At 42.1% G+C, this 7,256-nt stretch overlaps 2 non-coding genes across 2 annotated transcripts; both read left to right on the top strand.

Moving 5' to 3' along the window:
* Positions 1-2,726: 2,726 nt before the first annotated feature.
* trnaa-agc lies at positions 2,727-2,799 on the top strand. Its single transcript has one exon. It is a non-coding gene; the product is annotated as a tRNA-Ala (tRNA).
* Positions 2,800-5,693: 2,894 nt separating this feature from the next.
* Positions 5,694-5,766, top strand: trnaa-cgc. Its single transcript has one exon. It is a non-coding gene; the product is annotated as a tRNA-Ala (tRNA).
* Positions 5,767-7,256: the final 1,490 nt, after the last annotated feature.

The raw sequence follows: 7,256 nt of genomic DNA, 5'->3' as shown, positions 1-7,256 counted from the left end.
CCTAGAGGTATTGGGATTGATTTCCGCATCCTCCAACTATTTAGTTTGGTTCAATCATTGTTGTTGTAGCTCTGGATACTAACCCAACAATACAACTATTTCCACCACTGGGCTTACTGCAGTCACTACTTCAAACTTTACTGAACTACCATGAAAAATACTTTTAGACAGCTGAAGCAAGCATACTTTAAAAAAAGTACCCCTACTTATGGACGAGGGATTTGGCAGTGCTGTCATTGAGATTTCCTACTTCTTGTTGGAGGCACAGGGGGATTAGCTCAAATGGTAGAGCGCTCGCTTCGCATGCGAGAGGTAGTGCGATTGATACCCCCATCCTCCAACTATTTAGTTTGGTTCAATCAGCACACATTGTTGTTGTTGCTCTGTATACTAACCCAACAATACAACTATTTCCACCACTGGGTTTACTGCAGTCACTACTTCAACCTTAACTGAACTACCATGAAAAAAACTTTTAGGCAGCTGAAGCAAGCATACTTTTTAAAAAGTATCATTTCTAATGGACGAGGGATTTGGCAGTGCTGTCATTGAGATTTCATACTTCATGTTGGAGGTGCAGGGGGATTAGCTCAAACGGTAGAGCGCTCGCTTTGCATGTGAGAGGTAGCGGTATCGATGCCTGCATCCTCCAACTATTTAGAGGGATTTGGCAGTGCGGTCATTGAGATTTCATACTTCTTGTTGAAGGAACAGGGGGATTAGCTCAAATGGTAGAGCGCTCGCTTAGCAAGTGAGAGGGAGCGGGATTGATACCCCCATCCTCCAACTATTTAGTTTGGTTCAATCAGCACACATTGTTGTTGTAGCTCTGGATACTAACCCAACAATACAACTATTTCCACCACTGGGCTTACTGCAGTCACTACTTCAACCTTTACTGAACTACCATGAAAAATAATTTTAGACAGCTGAAGCAAGCAAACTTTTCAAAAATTATCCTTTCTTATGGACGAGGGATTTGGCAGAGAGTTAATTGAGATTTCATACTTCTTGTTGGAGGCACAGGGGGATTATCTCAAATGGTATAGAGCGCTCGTTTAGCATCCTAGAGGTATTGGGATTGATTTCCGCATCCTCCAACTATTTAGTTTGGTTCAATCAGCACACATTGTTGTTGTAGCTCTGGATACTATAACCCAACAATACAACTATTTCCACCACAGCGCTTACTGCAGTCACTACTTCAACCTTTACTGAACTACCATGAAAAATACTTTTAGACACCTGAAGCAAGCATACTTTAAAAAAAGTACCCCTACTTATGGACGAGGGATTTGGCAGTGCTGTCATTGAGATTTCCTACTTCTTGTTGGAGGCACAGGGGGATTAGCTCAAATGGTAGAGCGCTCGCTTAGCATGTGAGAGGGAGCGGGATTGATGTCTGCATCCTCCAACTATTTAGTTTGGTTCAATCAGCACACATTGTTGTTGTAGCTCTGGATACTAACCCAACAATACAACTATTTCCACCACTGGGCTTACTGCAGTCACTACTTCAACCTTTACTGAACTACCATGAAAAATACTTTTAGACAGCTGAAGCAAGCAAACTTTAAAAAAATTATCCTTTCTTATGGACGAGGGATTTGGCAGAGCGGTCATTGAGATTTCATACTTCTTGTTGAGGTGCAGGGGGATTAGCTCAAATGGTAGAGCGCTCGCTTCGCATGCGAGAGGTAGTGGGATTGATACCCCCATCCTCCAACTATTTAGTTTGGTTCAATCAGCACACATTGTTGTTGTTGCTCTGTATACTAACCCAACAATACAACTATTTCCACCACTGGGTTTACTGCAGTCACTACTTCAACCTTAACTGAACTACCATGAAAAAAACTTTTAGACAGCTGAAGCAAGCATACTTTTTAAAAAGTATCATTTCTAATGGACGAGGGATTTGGCAGTGCGGTCATTGAGATTTCATACTTCATGTTGGAGGTGCAGGGGGATTAGCTCAAACGGTAGAGCGCTCGCTTTGCATTTGAGAGGTAGCGGTATCGATGCCTGCATCCTCCAACTATTTAGAGGGATTTGGCAGTGCGGTCATTGAGATTTCATACTTCTTGTTGAAGGAACAGGGGGATTAGCTCAAATGGTAGAGCGCTCGCTTAGCAAGTGAGAGGGAGCGGGATTGATACCCCCATCCTCCAACTATTTAGTTTGGTTCAATCAGCACACATTGTTGTTGTAGCTCTGGATACTAACCCAACAATAAAACTATTTCCACCACTGGGCTTACTGCAGTCACTACTTCAACCTTTACTGAACTACCATGAAAAATAATTTTAGACAGCTGAAGCAAGCAAACTTTTCAAAAATTATCCTTTCTTATGGACGAGGGATTTGGCAGAGAGTTCATTGAGATTTCATACTTCTTGTTGGAGGCACAGGGGGATTATCTCAAATGGTATAGAGCGCTCGTTTAGCATCCTAGAGGTATTGGGATTGATTTCCGCATCCTCCAACTATTTAGTTTGGTTCAATCAGCACACATTGTTGTTGTAGCTCTGGATACTATAACCCAACAATACAACTATTTCCACCACAGCGCTTACTGCAGTCACTACTTCAACCTTTACTGAACTACCATGAAAAATACTTTTAGACACCTGAAGCAAGCATACTTTAAAAAAAGTACCCCTACTTATGGACGAGGGATTTGGCAGTGCTGTCATTGAGATTTCCTACTTCTTGTTGGAGGCACAGGGGGATTAGCTCAAATGGTAGAGCGCTCGCTTAGCATGCGAGAGGTAGCGGGATCGATGCCCGCATCCTCCAACTATTTAGTTTAGTTCAATCAGCACACATTGTTGTTGTAGCTCTGGATACTAACCCAACAATACAACTATTTCCACCACGGGGCTTACTTCAGTCACTACTTCAACCTTGACTGAACTACCATGAAAAATACTTTTAGACAGCTGAAGCAAGCAAACTTTAAAAAAGTATCCTTTCTTATGGACGAGGGATTTGGCAGTGCGGTCATTGAGATGTCATACTTCTTGTTGGAGGCACAGGGGGATTATCTCAAATGGTATAGAGCGCTCGTTTAGCATCCTAGAGGTATTGGGATTGATTTCCGCATCCTCCAACTATTTAGTTTGGTTCAATCAGCACACATTGTTGTTGTAGCTCTGGATACTAACCCAACAATACAACTATTTCCACCACAGGGCTTACTGCAGTCACTACTTCAACCTTTACTGAACTACCATGAAAAATACTTTTAGACAGCTGAAGCAAGCATACTTAAAAAAAGTATCTTTCTTATGGACGAGGGATTTGGCAGTGCGGTCATTGAAATTTCATACTTCTTGTTGGAGGCACAGGGGGATTATCTCAAATGGTATAGAGCGCTCGCTTAGCATCGTAGAGGTATTGGGATCGATTTCCGCATCCTCCAACTATTTAGTTTGGTTCAATCAGCACACATTGTTGTTGTAGCTTTGGATACTAACCCAACAATACAACTATTTCCAACACTGGGCTTACTGCAGTCACTACTTCAACCTTTACTGAACTACCATGAAAAATACTTTTAGACAGCTGAAGCAAGCATACTTTAAAAAAAAGTATCCTTTCTTATGGACGAGGGATTTGGCAGTGCGGTCATTGAGATTTCATACTTCTTGTTGGAGGCACAGGGGGATTATCTCAAATGGTAGAGCGCTTGCTTAGCATGCGAGAGGTAGCGGGATCGATGCCCGCATCCTCCAACTATTTAGTTTAGTTCAATCAGCACACGTTGTTGTAGCTCTGGATTGATTTAACTAATCGAAGGATTAGTTAACAAATTGAATCAAGTGTGCTTGTCTGGCTCTAAAATGTGAATGTGTGTTGCTGGGGCAACCTGAGGACTGCATTTGGGAAACACCAGTGGAAGGTAGAGTGTGGTGGCGAGTTTAAATATTGATTCAAAATAGACCTACCAGTAGACGACGCTATCCTAGCCGTTAATAATATATGAGGCAAAGTAATGTTTTATACTCTGCACTTTGAATTGTTGTGAGTTCATGACGTATTTACCATGTAGTGTTTTAATAGGATAATTTAGGGACAGTTCAAAAATTACTGGGTGAGTGGGGGCTTGTAGCTCTCAAACTCTAGGGGTGTTTTTCCAAACATACTGCTATGCTCCGCACTCATGCTCCGATTGTATTCTCCACTCCGTTCTCTTGAGTACGTTTTTGTGTGGACGCGAGTGAGGAGAATGCATAAAAGCAATACATTTAAGAAGCACTCGCACTCTCCCTACTGTATTACCTCACGCTTCACCACCCCATTCACTGAACCTCCTTCCAGCCAGGACAATGGCAACAATAGACGAATCAAGATATACACAAAGCAAACGTTTGACTTCACAATTATCAGCTAGATATGCGAATCGTAACAATTTAGCTAGCCAGATAGCTAAACAAGCAGAAACACACTGGCAAGCAGAAACACACTGGAATTGAGGAAATCCCACCAAACCACCGAATTATTACTTAAATTAAAGGGACAAATTATGTGGTCGCTTGGGGTAATGCAAAAATCCCCTTTGGTTATCACATGTAGGCACATGTGTAGTTTATGAGACAGATCTTTGATTTAGTAGCTGTTCATTTGTTAGTAAATGTTGGGAGCTGTGACTCTTATTTATTCTACTGGAAGGCTGTCCTCTCCTCTGCTTACAGTAGAAAGGCCTTGGAGCGATCCACTGAGACGCAGTGAGCATAAGCACGACAAAAGACAGGAAAACAGTGACCATGTTTCGCTTTTCTCCACGATCAACTGATCCTAATGTTATTCCACAGACAGCCAGCAGGGGGAACTCCAGACTCGCAGTTTTTTTCTGCTATCATACACCCATAACTCACTAACCCAACAATACAACTATTTCCACCACTGGGCTTACTGCAGTCACTACTTCAAACTTTACTGAACTACCATGAAAAATACTTTTAGACAGCTGAAGCAAGCATACTTTAAAAAAAGTATCCTTTCTTATGGATGAGGGATTTGGCAGTGCGGTCATTGAGATTTCATACTTCTGATTGGAGCAGCAGGGGGATTAGCTCAAATGGTAGAGCGCTCGCTTAGCATGCGAGAGGTAGCGTGATCGATGCCTGCATCCTCCAAATATTTAGTTTGGTTCAATCAGCACACATTGTTGTTGTAGCTCTGGATACTAACCCAACAATACAACTATTTCCACCACCGTGCTTACTGCAGTCACAACTTCAACCTTTAATGAACTACCATGAAGAAATACTTTTAGACAGCTGATGCAAGCATACTTTTTAAAAAGTATCCTTTCTTATGGACGAGGGATTTGTCAGTGCTGTCATTGAGATTTCATACTTCTGATTGGATCTGCAGGGGGATTAGCTCAAATGGTAGACCGCTTGCTTAGCATGTGAGAGGTAGTGGGATTGATTCCTGCATCCTCCAACTATTTAGTTTGGTTCAATCAGCACACATTGTTGTTGTAGCTCTGGATACAAACCCAACAATACAACTATTTCCACCACTGGGCTTACTGCAGTCACTACTTCAACCTTAACTGAACTACCATGAAAAAAACTTTTAGACAGCTGAAGCAAGCATACTTTTTAAAAAGTATCATTTCTAATGGACGAGGGATTTGGCAGTGCGGTCATTGAGATTTCATACTTCATGTTGAAGCTGCAGGGGGATTAGCTCAAATGGTAGAGCGCTCGCTTCGCAAGCGAAAGGTAGCGGGATCGATGCCCGCATCCTCCAACTACTTAGTTTGGTTCAATCAGCACACATTGTTGTTGTAGCTCTGGATACTAACCCAACAATACAACTATTTCTACCACAGGTCTTACTGCAGTCACTACTTCAACCTTTACTGAACTACCATAAAAAATACTTTTAGACAGCTGATGCAAGCATACTTTTTAAAAAGTATCCTTTCTTATGGACAAGGGATTTGGCAGTGCGGTCATTGAGATTTCATACTTCTGATTGGAGCCACAGGGGGATTAGCTCAAATGGTACAGCGCTCGCTTAGCATGTGATCGGTAGCGGGATCGATGCCTGCATCCTCCAACGATTTAGTTTGGTTCAATCAGCACACATTGTTGTTGTTGCTCTGTATACTAACCCAACAATACAACTATTTCCACCACTGGTCTCACTGCAGTCATTACTTCAAACTTTACTGAACTACCATGAAAAAAACTTTTAGACAGCTGAAGGAAGCATACTTTTTAAAAAGTATCATTTCTAATGGACGAGGGATTTGGCAGTGCGTTCATTGAGATTTCATACTTCTTGTTGGAGGCGCAGGGCGATTAGCTCAAATGGCAGAGCACTCGCTTAGCATGTGAGAGGTAGCGGGATCGATGCCTGCATCCTCCAACTATTTAGAGGGATTTGGCAGTGCGGTCATTGAGATTTCATACTTCTTGTTGAAGGAACAGGGGGATTAGCTCAAATGGTAGAGCGCTCGCTTAGCATGTGAGAGGGAGCGGGATTGATGTCTGCATCCTCCAACTATTTAGTTTGGTTCAATCAGCACACATTGTTGTTGTAGCGCTGGATACTAACCCAACAATACAACTATTTCCACCACTGGGCTTACTGCAGTCACTACTTCAACCTTTACTGAACTACCATGAAAAAAACTTTTAGACAGCTGAAGGAAGCATACTTTTTAAAAAGTATCATTTCTAATGGACGAGGGATTTTGCAGTGCGGTCATTGAGATTTCATACTTCATGTTGGAGGTGCAGGGGGATTAGCTCAAACGATAGAGTGCTTGCTTTGCATGTGAGAGGTAGCGGGATCGATGCCTGCATCCTCCAACTATTTAGTTTGGTTCAATCAGCACACATTGTTGTTGTAGCTCTGGATACTAACCCAACAATACAACTATTTCCACCACTGGTCTTACTGCAGTCACTACTTCAACCTTTACTGAACTAACATGAAAAATACTTTTAGACAGCTGAAGCAAGTATACTTTTTAAAAAGTATAATTTCTAATGGACGAGGGATTTGGCAGTGCGGTCATTGAGATTTCATACTTCTGATTGGAGCCACAGGGGGATTAGCTCAAATGGTACAGCGCTCGCTTAGCATGTGATCGGTAGCGGGATCGATGCCTGCATCCTCCAACGATTTAGTTTGGTTCAATCAGCACACATTGTTGTTGTTGCTCTGTATACTAACCCAACAATACAACTATTTCCACCACTGGTCTCACTGCAGTCATTACTTCAAAC

This window comes from Oncorhynchus gorbuscha, unplaced genomic scaffold (genome assembly GCF_021184085.1).
Source record: "Oncorhynchus gorbuscha isolate QuinsamMale2020 ecotype Even-year unplaced genomic scaffold, OgorEven_v1.0 Un_scaffold_1849, whole genome shotgun sequence".
Taxonomy (NCBI): domain Eukaryota; kingdom Metazoa; phylum Chordata; class Actinopteri; order Salmoniformes; family Salmonidae; genus Oncorhynchus; species Oncorhynchus gorbuscha.
Note: the sequence above shows the minus strand (reverse complement) of the source record. Positions and strands in the feature narration are given on the sequence as shown.